Source organism: Salvelinus fontinalis, chromosome 2, assembly GCF_029448725.1.
Source record: "Salvelinus fontinalis isolate EN_2023a chromosome 2, ASM2944872v1, whole genome shotgun sequence".
NCBI lineage: Eukaryota > Metazoa > Chordata > Actinopteri > Salmoniformes > Salmonidae > Salvelinus > Salvelinus fontinalis.
Window position 1 is genome coordinate 2,228,246 of NC_074666.1, and position 24,702 is coordinate 2,252,947.

The 24,702-nt window shown below is 46.0% G+C and overlaps 1 protein-coding gene across 1 annotated transcript in view; it reads right to left on the minus strand.

The window, feature by feature from the left end:
- The window catches only part of LOC129869620 (phospholipid phosphatase-related protein type 1-like), a 117,734-nt gene that overhangs the window by 91,930 nt on the left and 1,102 nt on the right, over window positions 1–24,702 (minus strand). The gene's annotated exons all lie outside the window — the stretch shown is intronic.

Sequence of the window (24,702 nt, forward strand, 5' to 3'; positions counted from 1 at the left end):
GACCTGCATGGTAAACTGTGACCCTGACCTGCATGGTAAACTGTGATTCTGACCTGCATGGTAAACTGTGATTCTGACCTGCATGGTAAACTGTGATCCTGACCTGCATGGTAAACTGTGATCCTGACCTGCATGGTAAACTGTGATCCTGACCTGCATGGTAAACTGTGATCCTGACCTGCATGGTAAACTGTGATCCTGACCTGCATGGTAAACTATAATCCTGACCTGCATGGTAAACTGTGATTCTGACCTGTATGGTAAACTGTGATCCTGACCTGCATGGTAAACTGTGATTCTGACCTGCATGGTAAACTGTGATCCTGACCTGCATGGTAAACTGTGATTCTGACCTGTATGGTAAACTGTGATTCTGACCTGCATGGTAAACTGTGATTCTGACCTGCATGGTAATCTGTGATTCTGACCTGCATGGTAAACTGTGATTCTGACCTGCATGGTAAACTGTGATCCTGACCTGCATGGTAAACTGTGATCCTGACCTGCATGGTAAACTGTGATCCTGACCTGTATGGTAAACTGTGATTCTGACCTGCATGGTAAACTGTGATCCTGACCTGCATGGTAAACTGTGATCCTGACCTGCATGGTAAACTGTGATTCTGACCTGCATGGTAAACTGTGATCCTGACCTGCATGGTAAACTGTGATCCTGACCTGCATGGTAAACTGTGATCCTGACCTGCATGGTAAACTGTGATCCTGACCTGCATGGTAAACTGTGATTCTGACCTGCATGGTAAACTGTGATTCTGACCTGCATGGTAAACTGTGATTCTGACCTGCATGGTAAACTGTGATCCTGACCTGCATGGTAAACTGTGATCCTGACCTGCATGGTAAACTGTGATTCTGACCTGCATGGTAAACTGTGATCCTGACCTGCATGGTAAACTGTGATTCTGACCTGCATGGTAAACTGTGATCCTGACCTGCATGGTAAACTGTGATTCTGACCTGCATGGTAAACTGTGATTCTGACCTGCATGGTAAACTGTGATTCTGACCTGCATGGTAAACTGTGATCCTGACCTGCATGGTAAACTGTGATCCTGACCTGCATGGTAAACTGTGATCCTGACCTGCATGGTAAACTGTGATCCTGACCTGCATGGTAAACTGTGATCCTGACCTGCATGGTAAACTGTGATTCTGACCTGCATGGTAAACTGTGATCCTGACCTGCATGGTAAACTGTGATCCTGACCTGCATGGTAAACTGTGATCCTGACCTGCATGGTAAACTGTGATCCTGACCTGCATGGTAAACTGTGATCCTGACCTGCATGGTAAACTGTGATCCTGACCTGCATGGTAAACTGTGATCCTGACCTGCATGGTAAACTGTGATCCTGACCTGCATGGTAAACTGTGATCCTGACCTGCATGGTAAACTGTGATCCTGACCTGCATGGTAAACTGTGATCCTGACCTGCATGGTAAACTGTGATCCTGACCTGCATGGTAAACTGTGATCCTGACCTGCATGGTAAACTGTGATCCTGACCTGCATGGTAAACTGTGATCCTGACCTGCATGGTAAACTGTGATCCTGACCTGCATGGTAAACTGTGATCCTGACCTGCATGGTAAACTGTGATCCTGACCTGCATGGTAAACTGTGATTCTGACCTGCATGGTAAACTGTGATCCTGACCTGCATGGTAAACTGTGATCCTGACCTGCATGGTAAACTGTGATCCTGACCTGCATGGTAAACTGTGATCCTGACCTGCATGGTAAACTGTGATCCTGACCTGCATGGTAAACTGTGATCCTGACCTGCATGGTAAACTGTGATCCTGACCTGCATGGTAAACTGTGATCCTGACCTGCATGGTAAACTGTGATCCTGACCTGCATGGTAAACTGTGATCCTGACCTGCATGGTAAACTGTGATCCTGACCTGCATGGTAAACTGTGATTCTGACCTGCATGGTAAACTGTGATCCTGACCTGCATGGTAAACTGTGATCCTGACCTGCATGGTAAACTGTGATCCTGACCTGCATGGTAAACTGTGATCCTGACCTGCATGGTAAACTGTGATCCTGACCTGCATGGTAAACTGTGATCCTGACCTGCATGGTAAACTGTGATCCTGACCTGCATGGTAAACTGTGATCCTGACCTGCATGGTAAACTGTGATCCTGACCTGCATGGTAAACTGTGATCCTGACCTGCATGGTAAACTGTGATCCTGACCTGCATGGTAAACTGTGATCCTGACCTGCATGGTAAACTGTGATCCTGACCTGCATGGTAAACTGTGATCCTGACCTGCATGGTAAACTGTGATCCTGACCTGCATGGTAAACTGTGATCCTGACCTGCATGGTAAACTGTGATCCTGACCTGCATGGTAAACTGTGATTCTGACCTGCATGGTAAACTGTGATCCTGACCTGCATGGTAAACTGTGATCCTGACCTGCATGGTAAACTGTGATCCTGACCTGCATGGTAAACTGTGATCCTGACCTGCATGGTAAACTGTGATCCTGACCTGCATGGTAAACTGTGATCCTGACCTGCATGGTAAACTGTGATCCTGACCTGCATGGTAAACTGTGATCCTGACCTGCATGGTAAACTGTGATTCTGACCTGCATGGTAAACTGTGATCCTGACCTGCATGGTAAACTGTGATTCTGACCTGCATGGTAAACTGTGATCCTGACCTGCATGGTAAACTGTGATCCTGACCTGCATGGTAAACTGTGATCCTGACCTGCATGGTAAACTGTGATCCTGACCTGCATGGTAAACTGTGATCCTGACCTGCATGGTAAACTGTGATCCTGACCTGCATGGTAAACTGTGATTCTGACCTGCATGGTAAACTGTGATCCTGACCTGCATGGTAAACTGTGATCCTGACCTGCATGGTAAACTGTGATCCTGACCTGCATGGTAAACTGTGATCCTGACCTGCATGGTAAACTGTGATCCTGACCTGCATGGTAAACTGTGATCCTGACCTGCATGGTAAACTGTGATCCTGACCTGCATGGTAAACTGTGATTCTGACCTGCATGGTAAACTGTGATCCTGACCTGCATGGTAAACTGTGATCCTGACCTGCATGGTAAACTGTGATTCTGACCTGCATGGTAAACTGTGATCCTGACCTGCATGGTAAACTGTGATTCTGACCTGCATGGTAAACTGTGATCCTGACCTGCATGGTAAACTGTGATCCTGACCTGCATGGTAAACTGTGATCCTGACCTGCATGGTAAACTGTGATCCTGACCTGCATGGTAAACTGTGATCCTGACCTGCATGGTAAACTGTGATCCTGACCTGCATGGTAAACTGTGATTCTGACCTGCATGGTAAACTGTGATCCTGACCTGCATGGTAAACTGTGATTCTGACCTGCATGGTAAACTGTGATCCTGACCTGCATGGTAAACTGTGATCCTGACCTGCATGGTAAACTGTGATTCTGACCTGCATGGTAAACTGTGATCCTGACCTGCATGGTAAACTGTGATCCTGACCTGCATGGTAAACTGTGATCCTGACCTGCATGGTAAACTGTGATTCTGACCTGCATGGTAAACTGTGATCCTGTCCTGCATGGTAAACTGTGATCCTGACCTGCATGGTAAACTGTGATCCTGACCTGCATGGTAAACTGTGATTCTGACCTGCATGGTAAACTGTGATCCTGACCTGCATGGTAAACTGTGATCCTGACCTGCATGGTAAACTGTGATCCTGACCTGCATGGTAAACTGTGATTCTGACCTGCATGGTAAACTGTGATCCTGACCTGCATGGTAAACTGTGATCCTGACCTGCATGGTAAACTGTGATCCTGACCTGCATGGTAAACTGTGATCCTGACCTGCATGGTAAACTGTGATCCTGACCTGCATGGTAAACTGTGATCCTGACCTGCATGGTAAACTGTGATCCTGACCTGCATGGTAAACTGTGATCCTGACCTGCATGGTAAACTGTGATCCTGACCTGCATGGTAAACTGTGATCCTGACCTGCATGGTAAACTGTGATCCTGACCTGCATGGTAAACTGTGATCCTGACCTGCATGGTAAACTGTGATCCTGACCTGCATGGTAAACTGTGATCCTGACCTGCATGGTAAACTGTGATCCTGACCTGCATGGTAAACTGTGATCCTGACCTGCATGGTAAACTGTGATCCTGACCTGCATGGTAAACTGTGATCCTGACCTGCATGGTAAACTGTGATCCTGACCTGCATGGTAAACTGTGATCCTGACCTGCATGGTAAACTGTGATCCTGACCTGCATGGTAAACTGTGATCCTGACCTGCATGGTAAACTGTGATCCTGACCTGCATGGTAAACTGTGATCCTGACCTGCATGGTAAACTGTGATCCTGACCTGCATGGTAAACTGTGATCCTGACCTGCATGGTAAACTGTGATCCTGACCTGCATGGTAAACTGTGATCCTGACCTGCATGGTAAACTGTGATCCTGACCTGCATGGTAAACTGTGATCCTGACCTGCATGGTAAACTGTGATCCTGACCTGCATGGTAAACTGTGATCCTGACCTGCATGGTAAACTGTGATCCTGACCTGCATGGTAAACTGTGATCCTGACCTGCATGGTAAACTGTGATCCTGACCTGCATGGTAAACTGTGATCCTGACCTGCATGGTAAACTGTGATCCTGACCTGCATGGTAAACTGTGATCCTGACCTGCATGGTAAACTGTGATCCTGACCTGCATGGTAAACTGTGATCCTGACCTGCATGGTAAACTGTGATCCTGACCTGCATGGTAAACTGTGATCCTGACCTGCATGGTAAACTGTGATCCTGACCTGCATGGTAAACTGTGATCCTGACCTGCATGGTAAACTGTGATCCTGACCTGCATGGTAAACTGTGATCCTGACCTGCATGGTAAACTGTGATCCTGACCTGCATGGTAAACTGTGATCCTGACCTGCATGGTAAACTGTGATCCTGACCTGCATGGTAAACTGTGATCCTGACCTGCATGGTAAACTGTGATCCTGACCTGCATGGTAAACTGTGATCCTGACCTGCATGGTAAACTGTGATCCTGACCTGCATGGTAAACTGTGATCCTGACCTGCATGGTAAACTGTGATCCTGACCTGCATGGTAAACTGTGATCCTGACCTGCATGGTAAACTGTGATCCTGACCTGCATGGTAAACTGTGATCCTGACCTGCATGGTAAACTGTGATCCTGACCTGCATGGTAAACTGTGATCCTGACCTGCATGGTAAACTGTGATCCTGACCTGCATGGTAAACTGTGATCCTGACCTGCATGGTAAACTGTGATCCTGACCTGCATGGTAAACTGTGATCCTGACCTGCATGGTAAACTGTGATCCTGACCTGCATGGTAAACTGTGATCCTGACCTGCATGGTAAACTGTGATCCTGACCTGCATGGTAAACTGTGATCCTGACCTGCATGGTAAACTGTGATCCTGACCTGCATGGTAAACTGTGATCCTGACCTGCATGGTAAACTGTGATCCTGACCTGCATGGTAAACTGTGATCCTGACCTGCATGGTAAACTGTGATCCTGACCTGCATGGTAAACTGTGATCCTGACCTGCATGGTAAACTGTGATCCTGACCTGCATGGTAAACTGTGATCCTGACCTGCATGGTAAACTGTGATCCTGACCTGCATGGTAAACTGTGATCCTGACCTGCATGGTAAACTGTGATCCTGACCTGCATGGTAAACTGTGATCCTGACCTGCATGGTAAACTGTGATCCTGACCTGCATGGTAAACTGTGATCCTGACCTGCATGGTAAACTGTGATCCTGACCTGCATGGTAAACTGTGATCCTGACCTGCATGGTAAACTGTGATCCTGACCTGCATGGTAAACTGTGATCCTGACCTGCATGGTAAACTGTGATCCTGACCTGCATGGTAAACTGTGATCCTGACCTGCATGGTAAACTGTGATCCTGACCTGCATGGTAAACTGTGATCCTGACCTGCATGGTAAACTGTGATCCTGACCTGCATGGTAAACTGTGATCCTGACCTGCATGGTAAACTGTGATCCTGACCTGCATGGTAAACTGTGATCCTGACCTGCATGGTAAACTGTGATCCTGACCTGCATGGTAAACTGTGATCCTGACCTGCATGGTAAACTGTGATCCTGACCTGCATGGTAAACTGTGATCCTGACCTGCATGGTAAACTGTGATCCTGACCTGCATGGTAAACTGTGATCCTGACCTGCATGGTAAACTGTGATCCTGACCTGCATGGTAAACTGTGATCCTGACCTGCATGGTAAACTGTGATCCTGACCTGCATGGTAAACTGTGATCCTGACCTGCATGGTAAACTGTGATCCTGACCTGCATGGTAAACTGTGATCCTGACCTGCATGGTAAACTGTGATCCTGACCTGCATGGTAAACTGTGATCCTGACCTGCATGGTAAACTGTGATCCTGACCTGCATGGTAAACTGTGATCCTGACCTGCATGGTAAACTGTGATCCTGACCTGCATGGTAAACTGTGATCCTGACCTGCATGGTAAACTGTGATCCTGACCTGCATGGTAAACTGTGATCCTGACCTGCATGGTAAACTGTGATCCTGACCTGCATGGTAAACTGTGATCCTGACCTGCATGGTAAACTGTGATCCTGACCTGCATGGTAAACTGTGATCCTGACCTGCATGGTAAACTGTGATCCTGACCTGCATGGTAAACTGTGATCCTGACCTGCATGGTAAACTGTGATCCTGACCTGCATGGTAAACTGTGATCCTGACCTGCATGGTAAACTGTGATCCTGACCTGCATGGTAAACTGTGATCCTGACCTGCATGGTAAACTGTGATCCTGACCTGCATGGTAAACTGTGATCCTGACCTGCATGGTAAACTGTGATCCTGACCTGCATGGTAAACTGTGATCCTGACCTGCATGGTAAACTGTGATCCTGACCTGCATGGTAAACTGTGATCCTGACCTGCATGGTAAACTGTGATCCTGACCTGCATGGTAAACTGTGATCCTGACCTGCATGGTAAACTGTGATCCTGACCTGCATGGTAAACTGTGATCCTGACCTGCATGGTAAACTGTGATCCTGACCTGCATGGTAAACTGTGATCCTGACCTGCATGGTAAACTGTGATCCTGACCTGCATGGTAAACTGTGATCCTGACCTGCATGGTAAACTGTGATCCTGACCTGCATGGTAAACTGTGATCCTGACCTGCATGGTAAACTGTGATCCTGACCTGCATGGTAAACTGTGATCCTGACCTGCATGGTAAACTGTGATCCTGACCTGCATGGTAAACTGTGATCCTGACCTGCATGGTAAACTGTGATCCTGACCTGCATGGTAAACTGTGATCCTGACCTGCATGGTAAACTGTGATCCTGACCTGCATGGTAAACTGTGATCCTGACCTGCATGGTAAACTGTGATCCTGACCTGCATGGTAAACTGTGATCCTGACCTGCATGGTAAACTGTGATCCTGACCTGCATGGTAAACTGTGATCCTGACCTGCATGGTAAACTGTGATCCTGACCTGCATGGTAAACTGTGATCCTGACCTGCATGGTAAACTGTGATCCTGACCTGCATGGTAAACTGTGATCCTGACCTGCATGGTAAACTGTGATCCTGACCTGCATGGTAAACTGTGATCCTGACCTGCATGGTAAACTGTGATCCTGACCTGCATGGTAAACTGTGATCCTGACCTGCATGGTAAACTGTGATCCTGACCTGCATGGTAAACTGTGATCCTGACCTGCATGGTAAACTGTGATCCTGACCTGCATGGTAAACTGTGATCCTGACCTGCATGGTAAACTGTGATCCTGACCTGCATGGTAAACTGTGATCCTGACCTGCATGGTAAACTGTGATCCTGACCTGCATGGTAAACTGTGATCCTGACCTGCATGGTAAACTGTGATCCTGACCTGCATGGTAAACTGTGATCCTGACCTGCATGGTAAACTGTGATCCTGACCTGCATGGTAAACTGTGATCCTGACCTGCATGGTAAACTGTGATCCTGACCTGCATGGTAAACTGTGATCCTGACCTGCATGGTAAACTGTGATCCTGACCTGCATGGTAAACTGTGATCCTGACCTGCATGGTAAACTGTGATCCTGACCTGCATGGTAAACTGTGATCCTGACCTGCATGGTAAACTGTGATCCTGACCTGCATGGTAAACTGTGATCCTGACCTGCATGGTAAACTGTGATCCTGACCTGCATGGTAAACTGTGATTCTGACCTGCATGGTAAACTGTGATCCTGACCTGCATGGTAAACTGTGATCCTGACCTGCATGGTAAACTGTGATCCTGACCTGCATGGTAAACTGTGATTCTGACCTGCATGGTAAACTGTGATCCTGACCTGCATGGTAAACTGTGATCCTGACCTGCATGGTAAACTGTGATCCTGACCTGCATGGTAAACTGTGATCCTGACCTGCATGGTAAACTGTGATCCTGACCTGCATGGTAAACTGTGATCCTGACCTGCATGGTAAACTGTGATCCTGACCTGCATGGTAAACTGTGATCCTGACCTGCATGGTAAACTGTGATCCTGACCTGCATGGTAAACTGTGATCCTGACCTGCATGGTAAACTGTGATCCTGACCTGCATGGTAAACTGTGATCCTGACCTGCATGGTAAACTGTGATCCTGACCTGCATGGTAAACTGTGATCCTGACCTGCATGGTAAACTGTGATCCTGACCTGCATGGTAAACTGTGATCCTGACCTGCATGGTAAACTGTGATCCTGACCTGCATGGTAAACTGTGATCCTGACCTGCATGGTAAACTGTGATCCTGACCTGCATGGTAAACTGTGATCCTGACCTGCATGGTAAACTGTGATCCTGACCTGCATGGTAAACTGTGATCCTGACCTGCATGGTAAACTGTGATCCTGACCTGCATGGTAAACTGTGATCCTGACCTGCATGGTAAACTGTGATCCTGACCTGCATGGTAAACTGTGATCCTGACCTGCATGGTAAACTGTGATCCTGACCTGCATGGTAAACTGTGATCCTGACCTGCATGGTAAACTGTGATCCTGACCTGCATGGTAAACTGTGATCCTGACCTGCATGGTAAACTGTGATCCTGACCTGCATGGTAAACTGTGATCCTGACCTGCATGGTAAACTGTGATCCTGACCTGCATGGTAAACTGTGATCCTGACCTGCATGGTAAACTGTGATCCTGACCTGCATGGTAAACTGTGATCCTGACCTGCATGGTAAACTGTGATCCTGACCTGCATGGTAAACTGTGATCCTGACCTGCATGGTAAACTGTGATCCTGACCTGCATGGTAAACTGTGATCCTGACCTGCATGGTAAACTGTGATCCTGACCTGCATGGTAAACTGTGATCCTGACCTGCATGGTAAACTGTGATCCTGACCTGCATGGTAAACTGTGATCCTGACCTGCATGGTAAACTGTGATCCTGACCTGCATGGTAAACTGTGATCCTGACCTGCATGGTAAACTGTGATCCTGACCTGCATGGTAAACTGTGATCCTGACCTGCATGGTAAACTGTGATCCTGACCTGCATGGTAAACTGTGATCCTGACCTGCATGGTAAACTGTGATCCTGACCTGCATGGTAAACTGTGATCCTGACCTGCATGGTAAACTGTGATCCTGACCTGCATGGTAAACTGTGATCCTGACCTGCATGGTAAACTGTGATCCTGACCTGCATGGTAAACTGTGATCCTGACCTGCATGGTAAACTGTGATCCTGACCTGCATGGTAAACTGTGATCCTGACCTGCATGGTAAACTGTGATCCTGACCTGCATGGTAAACTGTGATCCTGACCTGCATGGTAAACTGTGATCCTGACCTGCATGGTAAACTGTGATCCTGACCTGCATGGTAAACTGTGATCCTGACCTGCATGGTAAACTGTGATCCTGACCTGCATGGTAAACTGTGATCCTGACCTGCATGGTAAACTGTGATCCTGACCTGCATGGTAAACTGTGATCCTGACCTGCATGGTAAACTGTGATCCTGACCTGCATGGTAAACTGTGATCCTGACCTGCATGGTAAACTGTGATCCTGACCTGCATGGTAAACTGTGATCCTGACCTGCATGGTAAACTGTGATCCTGACCTGCATGGTAAACTGTGATCCTGACCTGCATGGTAAACTGTGATCCTGACCTGCATGGTAAACTGTGATCCTGACCTGCATGGTAAACTGTGATCCTGACCTGCATGGTAAACTGTGATCCTGACCTGCATGGTAAACTGTGATCCTGACCTGCATGGTAAACTGTGATCCTGACCTGCATGGTAAACTGTGATCCTGACCTGCATGGTAAACTGTGATCCTGACCTGCATGGTAAACTGTGATCCTGACCTGCATGGTAAACTGTGATCCTGACCTGCATGGTAAACTGTGATCCTGACCTGCATGGTAAACTGTGATCCTGACCTGCATGGTAAACTGTGATCCTGACCTGCATGGTAAACTGTGATCCTGACCTGCATGGTAAACTGTGATCCTGACCTGCATGGTAAACTGTGATCCTGACCTGCATGGTAAACTGTGATCCTGACCTGCATGGTAAACTGTGATCCTGACCTGCATGGTAAACTGTGATCCTGACCTGCATGGTAAACTGTGATTCTGACCTGCATGGTAAACTGTGATCCTGACCTGCATGGTAAACTGTGATCCTGACCTGCATGGTAAACTGTGATCCTGACCTGCATGGTAAACTGTGATCCTGACCTGCATGGTAAACTGTGATTCTGACCTGCATGGTAAACTGTGATCCTGACCTGCATGGTAAACTGTGATCCTGACCTGCATGGTAAACTGTGATCCTGACCTGCATGGTAAACTGTGATCCTGACCTGCATGGTAAACTGTGATCCTGACCTGCATGGTAAACTGTGATCCTGACCTGCATGGTAAACTGTGATCCTGACCTGCATGGTAAACTGTGATTCTGACCTGCATGGTAAACTGTGATTCTGACCTGCATGGTAAACTGTGATCCTGACCTGCATGGTAAACTGTGATTCTGACCTGCATGGTAAACTGTGATTCTGACCTGCATGGTAAACTGTGATCCTGACCTGCATGGTAAACTGTGATCCTGACCTGCATGGTAAACTGTGATTCTGACCTGCATGGTAAACTGTGATCCTGACCTGCATGGTAAACTGTGATTCTGACCTGCATGGTAAACTGTGATCCTGACCTGCATGGTAAACTGTGATCCTGACCTGCATGGTAAACTGTGATTCTGACCTGCATGGTAAACTGTGATCCTGTCCTGCATGGTAAACTGTGATCCTGACCTGCATGGTAAACTGTGATCCTGACCTGCATGGTAAACTGTGATCCTGACCTGCATGGTAAACTGTGATTCTGACCTGCATGGTAAACTGTGATTCTGACCTGCATGGTAAACTGTGATCCTGACCTGCATGGTAAACTGTGATCCTGACCTGCATGGTAAACTGTGATCCTGACCTGCATGGTAAACTATAATCCTGACCTGCATGGTAAACTGTGATCCTGACCTGCATGGTAAACTGTGATCCTGACCTGCATGGTAAACTGTGATCCTGACCTGCATGGTAAACTGTGATCCTGACCTGCATGGTAAACTGTGATCCTGACCTGCATGGTAAACTGTGATCCTGACCTGCATGGTAAACTGTGATTCTGACCTGCATGGTAAACTGTGATCCTGACCTGCATGGTAAACTGTGATCCTGACCTGCATGGTAAACTGTGATCCTGACCTGCATGGTAAACTGTGATCCTGACCTGCATGGTAAACTGTGATTCTGACCTGCATGGTAAACTGTGATCCTGACCTGCATGGTAAACTGTGATACTGATCTGCATGGTAAACTGTGATCCTGACCTGCATGGTAAACTGTGATCCTGTCCTGCATGGTAAACTGTGATCCTGACCTGCATGGTAAACTGTGATTCTGACCTGCATGGTAAACTGTGTTTCTGACCTGCATGGTAAACTGTGATCCTGACCTGCATGGTAAACTGTGATCCTGACTTGCATGGTAAACTGTGATTCTGACCTGCATGGTAAACTGTGATCCTGACCTGCATGGTAAACTGTGATTCTGACCTGCATGGTAAACTGTGATCCTGACCTGCATGGTAAACTGTGATTCTGACCTGCATGGTAAACTGTGATTCTGACCTGCATGGTAAACTGTGATCCTGACCTGCATGGTAAACTGTGATCCTGACCTGCATGGTAAACTGTGATCCTGACCTGCATGGTAAACTGTGATCCTGACCTGCATGGTAAACTGTGATTCTGACCTGCATGGTAAACTGTGATTCTGACCTGCATGGTAAACTGTGATCCTGACCTGCATGGTAAACTGTGATCCTGACCTGCATGGTAAACTGTGATCCTGACCTGCATGGTAAACTGTGATCCTGACCTGCATGGTAAACTGTGATCCTGACCTGCATGGTAAACTGTGATTCTGACCTGCATGGTAAACTATAATCCTGACCTGCATGGTAAACTGTGATCCTGACCTGCATGGTAAACTATAATCCTGACCTGCATGGTAAACTGTGATCCTGACCTGCATGGTAAACTATAATCCTGACCTGCATGGTAAACTATAATCCTGACCTGCATGGTAAACTGTGATTCTGACCTGCATGGTAAACTGTGATCCTGACCTGCATGGTAAACTGTGATTCTGACCTGCATGGTAAACTGTGATTCTGACCTGCATGGTAAACTGTGATCCTGACCTGCATGGTAAACTGTGATCCTGACCTGCATGGTAAACTGTGGTCCTGACCTGCATGGTAAACTGTGGTCCTGACCTGCATGGTAAACTGTGATCCTGACCTGCATGGTAAACTGTGATCCTGACCTGCATGGTAAACTGTGATTCTGACCTGCATGGTAAACTGTGATCCTGACCTGCATGGTAAACTGTGATTCTGACCTGCATGGTAAACTGTGATCCTGACCTGTATGGTAAACGGTGATCCTGACTTGCATGGTAAACTGTGATTCTGACCTGCATGGTAAACTGTGATCCTGTCCTGCATGGTAAACTGTGATCCTGACTTGCATGGTAAACTGTGATTCTGACCTGCATGGTAAACTGTGATTCTGACCTGCATGGTAAACTGTGATCCTGTCCTGCATGGTAAACTGTGATCCTGACCTGCATGGTAAACTATAATCCTGACCTGCATGGTAAACTGTGATTCTGACCTGCATGGTAAACTGTGATTCTGACCTGCATGGTAAACTGTGATTCTGACCTGCATGGTAAACTGTGATCCTGACCTGCATGGTAAACTGTGATCCTGACCTGCATGGTAAACTGTGATCCTGACCTGCATGGTAAACTATAATCCTGACCTGTATGGTAAACTGTGAGCCTGACCTGCATGGTAAACTGTGATCCTGACCTGCATGGTAAACTGTGATCCTGACCTGCATGGTAAACTGTGATCCTGACCTGCATGGTAAACTGTGATCCTGACCTGCATGGTAAACTGTGATCCTGACCTGCATGGTAAACTGTGATTCTGACCTGCATGGTAAACTGTGATCCTGACCTGCATGGTAAACTGTGATCCTGACCTGCATGGTAAACTGTGATCCTGACCTGCATGGTAAACTGTGATCCTGACCTGCATGGTAAACTGTGATTCTGACCTGCATGGTAAACTGTGATCCTGACCTGCATGGTAAACTGTGATCCTGACCTGCATGGTAAACTGTGATCCTGACCTGCATGGTAAACTGTGATCCTGACCTGCATGGTAAACTGTGATCCTGACTTGCATGGTAAACTGTGATTCTGACCTGCATGGTAAACTGTGATCCTGACCTGCATGGTAAACTGTGATTCTGACCTGCATGGTAAACTGTGACCCTGACCTGCATGGTAAACTGTGATTCTGACCTGCATGGTAAACTGTGATTCTGACCTGCATGGTAAACTGTGATCCTGACCTGCATGGTAAACTGTGATCCTGACCTGCATGGTAAACTGTGATCCTGACCTGCATGGTAAACTGTAATCCTGACCTGCATGGTAAACTATAATCCTGACCTGCATGGTAAACTGTGATTCTGACCTGCATGGTAAACTGTGATTCTGACCTGTATGGTAAACTGTGATCCTGACCTGCATGGTAAACTGTGATTCTGACCTGCATGGTAAACTGTGATTCTGACCTGCATGGTAAACTGTGATCCTGACCTGCATGGTAAACTGTGATCCTGACCTGCATGGTAAACTGTGATTCTGACCTGCATGGTAAACTGTGATCCTGACCTGCATGGTAAACTGTGATTCTGACCTACATTGTAAACTGTGATCCTGACCTGCATGGTAAACTGTGATCCTGACCTGCATGGTAAACTGTGATTCTGACCTACATGGTAAACTGTGATCCTGTCCTGCATGGTAAACTGTGATCCTGACCTGCATGGTAAACTGTGATCCTGACCTGCATGGTAAACTGTGATCCTGACCTGCATGGTAAACTGTGATTCTGACCTGCATGGTAAACTGTGATTCTGACCTGCATGGTAAACTGTGATCCTGACCTGCATGGTAAACTGTGATCCTGACCTGCATGGTAAACTGTGATCCTGACCTGCATGGTAAACTATAATCCTGACCTGTATGGTAAACTGTGATCCTGACCTGCATGGTAAACTGTGATCCTGACCTGCATGGTAAACTGTGATCCTGACCTGCATGGTAAACTGTGATCCTGACCTGCATGGTAAACTGTGATCCTGACCTGCATGGTAAACTGTGATCCTGACCTGCATGGTAAACTGTGATTCTGACCTGCATGGTAAACTGTGATCCTGACCTGCATGGTAAACTGTGATCCTGACCTGCATGGTAAACTGTGATCCTGACCTGCATGGTAAACTGTGATCCTGACCTGCATGGTAAACTGTGATTCTGACCTGCATGGTAAACTGTGATCCTGACCTGCATGGTAAACTGTGATCCTGATCTGCATGGTAAACTGTGATCCTGACCTGCATGGTAAACTGTGATCCTGTCCTGCATGGTAAACTGTGATCCTGACCTGCATGGTAAACTGTGATTCTGACCTGCATGGTAAACTGTGTTTCTGACCTGCATGGTAAACTGTGATCCTGACCTGCATGGTAAACTGTGATCCTGACTTGCATGGTAAACTGTGATTCTGACCTGCATGGTAAACTGTGATCCTGACCTGCATGGTAAACTGTGATTCTGACCTGCATGGTAAACTGTGATCCTGACCTGCATGGTAAACTGTGATTCTGACCTGCATGGTAAACTGTGATTCTGACCTGCATGGTAAACTGTGATCCTGGCCTGCATGGTAAACTGTGATCCTGACCTGCATGGTAAACTGTGATCCTGACCTGCATGGTAAACTGTGATCCTGACCTGCATGGTAAACTGTGATTCTGACCTGCATGGTAAACTGTGATTCTGACCTGCATGGTAAACTGTGATCCTGGCCTGCATGGTAAACTGTGATCCTGACCTGCATGGTAAACTGTGATCCTGACCTGCATGGTAAACTGTGATCCTGACCTGCATGGTAAACTGTGATCCTGACCTGCATGGTAAACTGTGATTCTGACCTGCATGGTAAACTATAATCCTGACCTGCATGGTAAACTGTGATCCTGACCTGCATGGTAAACTATAATCCTGACCTGCATGGTAAACTGTGATCCTGACCTGCATGGTAAACTATAATCCTGACCTGCATGGTAAACTATAATCCTGACCTGCATGGTAAACTGTGATTCTGACCTGCATGGTAAACTGTGATCCTGACCTGCATGGTAAACTGTTTTTCTGACCTGCATGGTAAACTGTGATTCTGACCTGCATGGTAAACTGTGATCCTGACCTGCATGGTAAACTGTGATCCTGACCTGCATGGTAAACTGTGGTCCTGACCTGCATGGTAAACTGTGATCCTGACCTGCATGGTAAACTGTGATCCTGACCTGCATGGTAAACTGTGATCCTGACCTGCATGGTAAACTGTGATTCTGACCTGCATGGTAAACTGTGATCCTGACCTGCATGGTAAACTGTGATTCTGACCTGCATGGTAAACTGTGATCCTGACCTGTATGGTAAACGGTGATCCTGACTTGCATGGTAAACTGTGATTCTGACCTGCATGGTAAACTGTGATCCTGTCCTGCATGGTAAACTGTGATCCTGACTTGCATGGTAAACTGTGATTCTGACCTGCATGGTAAACTGTGATTCTGACCTGCATGGTAAACTGTGATCCTGTCCTGCATGGTAAACTTTGATCCTGACCTGCATGGTAAACTATAATCCTGACCTGCATGGTAAACTGTGATTCTGACCTGCATGGTAAACTGTGAATCTGACCTGTATGGTAAACTGTGATCCTGACCTGCATGGTAAACTGTGATTCTGACCTGCATGGTAAACTGTGATCCTGACCTGCATGGTAAACTGTGATTCTGACCTGCATGGTAAACTGTGATTCTGACCTGCATGGTAAACTGTGATCCTGACCTGCATGGTAAACTGTGATCCTGACCTGCATGGTAAACTGTGATCCTGACCTGCATGGTAAACTGTGATCCTGACCTGCATGGTAAACTGTGATCCTGACCTGCATGGTAAACTGTGATTCTGACCTGCATGGTAAACTATAATCCTGACCTGCATGGTAAACTGTGATCCTGACCTGCATGGTAAACTATAATCCTGACCTGCATGGTAAACTGTGATCCTGACCTGCATGGTAAACTATAATCCTGACCTGCATGGTAAACTATAATCCTGACCTGCATGGTAAACTGTGATTCTGACCTGCATGGTAAACTGTGATCCTGACCTGCATGGTAAACTGTGATTCTGACCTGCATGGTAAACTGTGATTCTGACCTGCATGGTAAACTGTGATCCTGACCTGCATGGTAAACTGTGATCCTGACCTGCATGGTAAACTGTGGTCCTGACCTGCATGGTAAACTGTGATCCTGACCTGCATGGTAAACTGTGATCCTGACCTGCATGGTAAACTGTGATCCTGACCTGCATGGTAAACTGTGATTCTGACCTGCATGGTAAACTGTGATCCTGACCTGCATGGTAAACTGTGATTCTGACCTGCATGGTAAACTGTGATTCTGACCTGCATGGTAAACTGTGATCCTGACCTGCATGGTAAACTGTGATTCTGACCTACATTGTAAACTGTGATCCTGACCTGCATGGTAAACTGTGATCCTGACCTGCATGGTAAACTGTGATTCTGACCTACATGGTAAACTGCGATCCTGTCCTGCATGGTAAACTGTGATCCTGACCTGCATGGTAAACTGTGATCCTGACCTGCATGGTAAACTGTGATCCTGACCTGCATGGTAAACTGTGATTCTGACCTGCATGGTAAACTGTGATTCTGACCTGCATGGTAAACTGTGATCCTGACCTGCATGGTAAACTGTGATCCTGACCTGCATGGTAAACTGTGATCCTGACCTGCATGGTAAACTATAATCCTGACCTGTATGGTAAACTGTGATCCTGACCTGCATGGTAAACTGTGATCCTGACCTGCATGGTAAACTGTGATCCTGACCTGCATGGTAAACTGTGATCCTGACCTGCATGGTAAACTGTGATCCTGACCTGCATGGTAAACTGTGATTCTGACCTGCATGGTAAACTGTGATCCTGACCTGCATGGTAAACTGTGATCCTGACCTGCATGGTAAACTGTGATCCTGACCTGCATGGTAAACTGTGATCCTGACCTGCATGGTAAACTGTGATTCTGACCTGCATGGTAAACTGTGATTCTGACCTGCATGGTAAACTGTGATCCTGACCTGCATGGTAAACTGTGATCCTGACCTGCATGGTAAACTGTGATCTTGTCCTGCATGGTAAACTGTGATCCTGACCTGCATGGTAAACTGTGATCCTGACCTGCATGGTAAACTGTGATCCTGACCTGCATGGTAAACTGTGATTCTGACCTGCATGGTAAACTGTGATTCTGACCTGCATGGTAAACTGTGATTCTGACCTGCATGGTAAACTGTGATCCTGACCTGCATGGTAAACTGTGATCCTGACCTGCATGGTAAACTGTGATTCTGACCTGCATGGTAAACTGTGATCCTGACCTGCATGGTAAACTGTGATCCTGACCTGCATGGTAAACTGTGATTCTGACCTGCATGGTAAACTGTGATTCTGACCTGCATGGTAAACTGTGATCCTGACCTGCATGGTAAACTGTGATTCTGACCTGCATGGTAAACTGTGATTCTGACCTGCATGGTAAACTGTGATCCTGACCTGCATGGTAAACTGTGATTCTGACCTGCATGGTAAACTGTGATCCTGACCTGCATGGTAAACTGTGATTCTGACCTGCATGGTAAACTATGATCCTGACCTGCATGGTAAACTGTGATCCTGACCTGCATGGTAAACTGTGATCCTGACCTGCATGGTAAACTATGATCCTGACCTGCATGGTAAACTATAATCCTGACCTGCATGGTAAACTGTGATCCTGACCTGTGATAAATTGTGATCATTTTTTCTAAAACATTTTTTATTTAACTAGGCAAGTCAGTTAAGAACAAATTCTTATTTACAATGACGGCACAAGGAACAGTGGGTTAACTGCCTTGTTCAGGGGCAGAACGACAGATCTTTACCTTGTCAGCTCAGGGATTCAATCTTGCAACCTTTCGGTTACTGGCCCAACGCTCTAACCACTAGGCTACTAGGTTATCTGCCTGGGCTCTCTGCCTGGGCCTTTCTGCCTGGGTTCTCTGCCTGGGCCTCTCTGCCTGGGCCTCTCTGCCTGGGCCTCTCTGCCTGGGCCTCTCTGCCTGGGCCTCTCTGCCTGGGCCTCTCTGCCTGGGGATCCTGTGTCGTGAAGGGACTGCCTTCATTTTATATGTTCATGAAATACACAGAGTGTACAAAACATTAAGAACACCTTCCTAATATTGAGTTGCATCCACCCCCTTTTGCCCGCAGAACAGCCTCAATTCGTCGGGGCATGGAAAGGTGTTGAAAGCATTCGTTACATTAGAGAAGCTCTCCCCCTACAGTATTACCTCACGCTGTATCTGCCAATTCACTGAGTCGTCTTCCAGCCACGACAACGGCAATAAAGCAAACGTTTTACTTCATAATTGTCAGATAGATATGTGAATCGTACTAATCTAGCTAGCCAGCTGAATGAATGAATGACGTTTTATTTTTGTGTCAACTTGCCTGTTGTCAACTCATCCCTTACGGGATTAATTGACACATAAACAAACATTACAATAATTCACTGTGATAATTAAATGATAATTATTATTCTGGTGTTTTCTGTATTGCACATCACATAAAGAGTGAAAAAATTAAAAATAATAAAATAAAAACAATAAAAAGTAAGGTAAAAATCAATACATAATAGTAAATTATATCACTAGAGCTGTACAATAATATACATACATACATACATACACACGGTATAAATACACATAGATACATACATACTGTACATACATACAACATATACAGATAAATAAATAGGAAAAAAACTGGTAAAAATTACATAAAACTAATGTTACACAAGGTAGATATACATTTTTTGAGTGTAGCTACCAATTCTTACAAATATGTACAACATGGAATATGCATTCGATGTGCCCTCCGCGCTCTGTTTCACATACTTTAATTTGGACTCATTCTCCGACCCTCCTTGCTCTCATTCTCCGACCCTCCTTGCTCTCATTCTCCGACCCTCCTTGCTCTCATTCTCCGACCCTCCTTGCTCTCATTCTCCGACCCTCCTTGCTCTCATTCTCCGACCCTCCTTGCTCTCATTCTCCGACCCTCCTTGCTCTCATTCTCCGACCCTCCTTGCTCAGAGCAAGGCAGAATGCCTTTTCAGACACAACCTCTGTGTATGACGCATTATTATCTGGATTGTTTGCCCATGAAATAACAATCCTTTGTATTCCAATTCCCTGATTCTGCCTGGTCCTCTAAGTCTGCCTGGGCCTCTAAGTCTGCCTGGGCCTGGGCCTCTCTGTCTGCCTGGGCCTCTCTGTCTGTTCCTTACTACCTGCAGGCCCTGGTTAACAGTAGTCCCCTACTACCTGAAGGCCCTGGCCAACAGTAGTCCCCTACTACCTATACAAAGAATAGTGTGGGGTTTGGGACTGAACCATGAGTATAAACAAATATCACCAGCGCTGAGCTGAGGAGATGAGGGAGAGACAAGAGGCTCACAGAGAGGTGAGCTCTCTGGTCACTAGTGTGGAAGACAGTGTAAAATTAATCTGATGCTGCTGCCCCTGGCTCTGTCTGAGCAGGGGTACGTGGGTAATGGTGCCTTCTCAGGCTTGGGATTGGTACGATCTGGCCCAGTGTATTCAGTGCCCCCTCCTCTCCTCTCGGAGAGATCTGATAAATGTCATTATACCACAGGAATACCAGAACTAATACATGGACGTTATAAAGTGGCTGGATGGAAAAACCTACAGACAAGACCAGTAGAACAACTGACAAATCTACAGCCAAGACCAGTAGAACAACTGACAAACCTACAGCCAAGACCAGTAGAACAACTGACAAATCTACAGCCAAGACCAGTAGAACAACTGACAAAACTACAGCCAAGACCAGTAGAACAACTGACAAATCTACAGCCAAGACCAGTAGAACAACTGACAAATCTACAGCCAAGACCAGTAGAACAACTGACAAATCTACAGCCAAGACCAGTAGAACAACTGACAAATCTACAGCCAAGACCAGTAGAACAACTGACAAATCTACAGCCAAGACCAGTAGAACAACTGACAAATCTACAGCCAAGACCAGTAGAACAACTGACAAACCTACAGCCAAGACCAGTAGAACAACTGACAAATCTACAGCCAAGACCAGTAGAACAACTGACAAAACTACAGCCAAGACCAGTAGAACAACTGACAAATCTACAGCCAAGACCAGTAGAACAACTGACAAATCTACAGCCAAGACCAGTAGAACAACTGACAAATCTACAGCCAAGACCAGTAGAACAACTGACAAATCTACAGCCAAGACCAGTAGAACAACTGACAAATCTACAGCCAAGACCAGTAGAACAACTGACAAACCTACAGCCAAGACCAGTAGAACAACTGACAAATCTACAGCCAAGACCAGTAGAACAACTGACAAAACTACAGCCAAGACCAGTAGAACAACTGACAAACCATACAGCCAAGACCAGTAGAACAACTGACAAATTTACAGCCAAGACCAGTAGAACAACTGACAAAACCTACAGCCAAGACCAGTAGAACAACTGACAAAACCTACAGCCAAGACCAGTAGAACAACTGACAAAACCTACAGCCAAGACCAGTAGAACAACTGACAAATCTACAGCCAAGACCAGTAGAACAACTGACAAAACTACAGCCAAGACCAGTAGAACAACTGACAAAACTACAGCCAAGACCAGTAGAACAACTGACAAAACTACAGCCAAGACCAGTAGAACAACTGACAAAACTACAGTCAAGACCAGTAGAACAACTGACAAATCTACAGCCAAGATCAGTAGAACAACTGACAAAACCTACAGCCAAGACCAGTAGAACAACTGACAAAACTACAGCCAAGACCAGTAGAACAACTGACAAATCTACAGCCAAGACCAGTAGAACAACTGACAAAACCTACAGCCAAAACCAGTAGAACAACTGACAAAACTACAGCCAAGACCAGTAGAACAACTGACAAAACTACAGCCAAGACCAGTAGAACAACTGACAAATCTACAGCCAAGACCAGTAGAACAACTGACAAAACCTACAGCCAAGACCAGTAGAACAACTGACAAAACCTACAGCCAAGACCAGTAGAACAACTGACAAAACCTACAGCCAAGACCAGTAGAACAACTGACAAATCTACAGCCAAGACCAGTAGAACAACTGACAAATCTACAGCCAAGACCAGTAGAACAACTGACAAATCTACAGCCAAGACCAGTAGAACAACTGACAAAACTACAGCCAAGACCAGTAGAACAACTGACAAAACCTACAGCCAAGACCAGTAGAACAACTGACAAATCTACAGCCAAGACCAGTAGAACAACTGACAAATCTACAGCCAAGACCAGTAGAACAACTGACAAAACCTACAGCCAAGACCAGTAGAACAACTGACAAAACTACAGCCAAGACCAGTAGAACAACTGACAAATCTATAGCCAAGACCAGTAGAACAACTGACAAAACCTACAGCCAAGACCAGTAGAACAACTGACAAAACCTACAGCCAAGACCAGTAGAACAACTGACAAAACCTACAACCAAGACCAGTAGAACAACTGACAAATCTACAGCCAAGACCAGTAGAACAACTGACAAAACCTACAGCCAAGACCAGTAGAACAACTGACAAATCTACAGCCAAGACCAGTAGAACAACTGACAAAACCTACAGCCAAGACCAGTAGAACAACTGACAAAACCTACAGCCAAGACCAGTAGAACAACTGACAAATCTACAGCCAAGACCAGTAGAACAACTGACAAATCTACAGACAAGACCAGTAGAACAACTGACAAAACCTACAGCCAAGACCAGTAGAACAACTGACAAATCTACAGCCAAGACCAGTAGAACAACTGACAAAACCTACAGCCAAGACCAGTAGAACAACTGACAAAACCTACAGCCAAGACCAGTAGAACAACTGACAAATCTACAGCCAAGACCAGTAGAACAACTGACAAATCTACAGCCAAGACCAGTAGAACAACTGACAAATCTACAGCCAAGACCAGTAGAACAACTGACAAAACCTACAGCCAAGACCAGTAGAACAACTGACAAAACCTACAGACAAGCCCAGTAGAACAACTGACAAATCTACAGCCAAGACCAGTAGAACAACTGACAAATCTACAGACAAGACCAGTAGAACAACTGACAAAACCTACAGCCAAGACCAGTAGAACAACTGACAAATCTACAGCCAAGACCAGTAGAACAACTGACAAAACCTACAGCCAAGACCAGTAGAACAACTGACAAAACCTACAGCCAAGACCAGTAGAACAACTGACAAATCTACAGCCAAGACCAGTAGAACAACTGACAAATCTACAGCCAAGACCAATAGAACAACTGAGAAATCTACAGCCAAGACCAGTAGAACAACTGACAAAACCTACAGCCAAGACCAGTAGAACAACTGACAAATCTACAGCCAAGACCAGTAGAACAACTGACAAAACTACAGCCAAGACCAGTAGAACAACTGACAAATCTACAGCCAAGACCAGTAGAACAACTGACAAAACCTACAGCCAAGACCAGTAGAACAACTGACAAATCTACAGCCAAGACCAGTAGAACAACTGACAAAACTACAGCCAAGACCAGTAGAACAACTGACAAATCTACAGCCAAGACCAGTAGAACAACTGACAAAACCTACAGCCAAGACCAGTAGAACAACTGACAAAACCTACAGCCAAGACCAGTAGAACAACTGACAAAACCTACAGACAAGACCAGTAGAACAACTGACAAATCTACAGCCAAGACCAGTAGAACAACTGACAAATCTACAGACAAGACCAGTAGAACAACTGACAAAACCTACAGCCAAGACCAGTAGAACAACTGACAAATCTACAGCCAAGACCAGTAGAACAACTGACAAAACCTACAGCCAAGACCAGTAGAACAACTGACAAAACCTACAGCCAAGACCAGTAGAACAACTGACAAATCTACAGCCAAGACCAGTAGAACAACTGACAAATCTACAGCCAAGACCAGTAGAACAACTGACAAATCTACAGCCAAGACCAGTAGAACAACTGACAAAACCTACAGCCAAGACCAGTAGAACAACTGACAAATCTACAGCCAAGACCAGTAGAACAACTGACAAATCTACAGCCAAGACCAGTAGAACAACTGACAAATCTACAGCCAAGACCAGTAGAACAACTGACAAAACCTACAGCCAAGACCAGTAGAACAACTGACAAATCTACAGCCAAGACCAGTAGAACAACTGACAAATCTACAGCCAAGACCAGTAGAACAACTGACAAAACCTACAGCCAAGACCAGTAGAACAACTGACAAAACTACAGCCAAGACCAGTAGAACAACTGACAAATCTACAGCCAAGACCAGTAGAACAACTGACAAATCTACAGCCAAGACCAGTAGAACAACTGACAAAACCTACAGCCAAGACTAGTAGAACAACTGACAAAACTACAGCCAAGACCAGTAGAACAACTGACAAAACTACAGCCAAGATCAGTAGAACAACTGACAAAACCTACAGCCAAGACCAGTAGAACAACTGACAAAACTACAGCCAAGACCAGTAGAACAACTGACAAAACTACAGCCAAGACCAGTAGAACAACTGACAAAACTACAGCCAAGATCAGTAGAACAACTGACAAAACCTACAGCCAAGACCAGTAGAACAACTGACAAAACTACAGCCAAGACCAGTAGAACAACTGACAAAA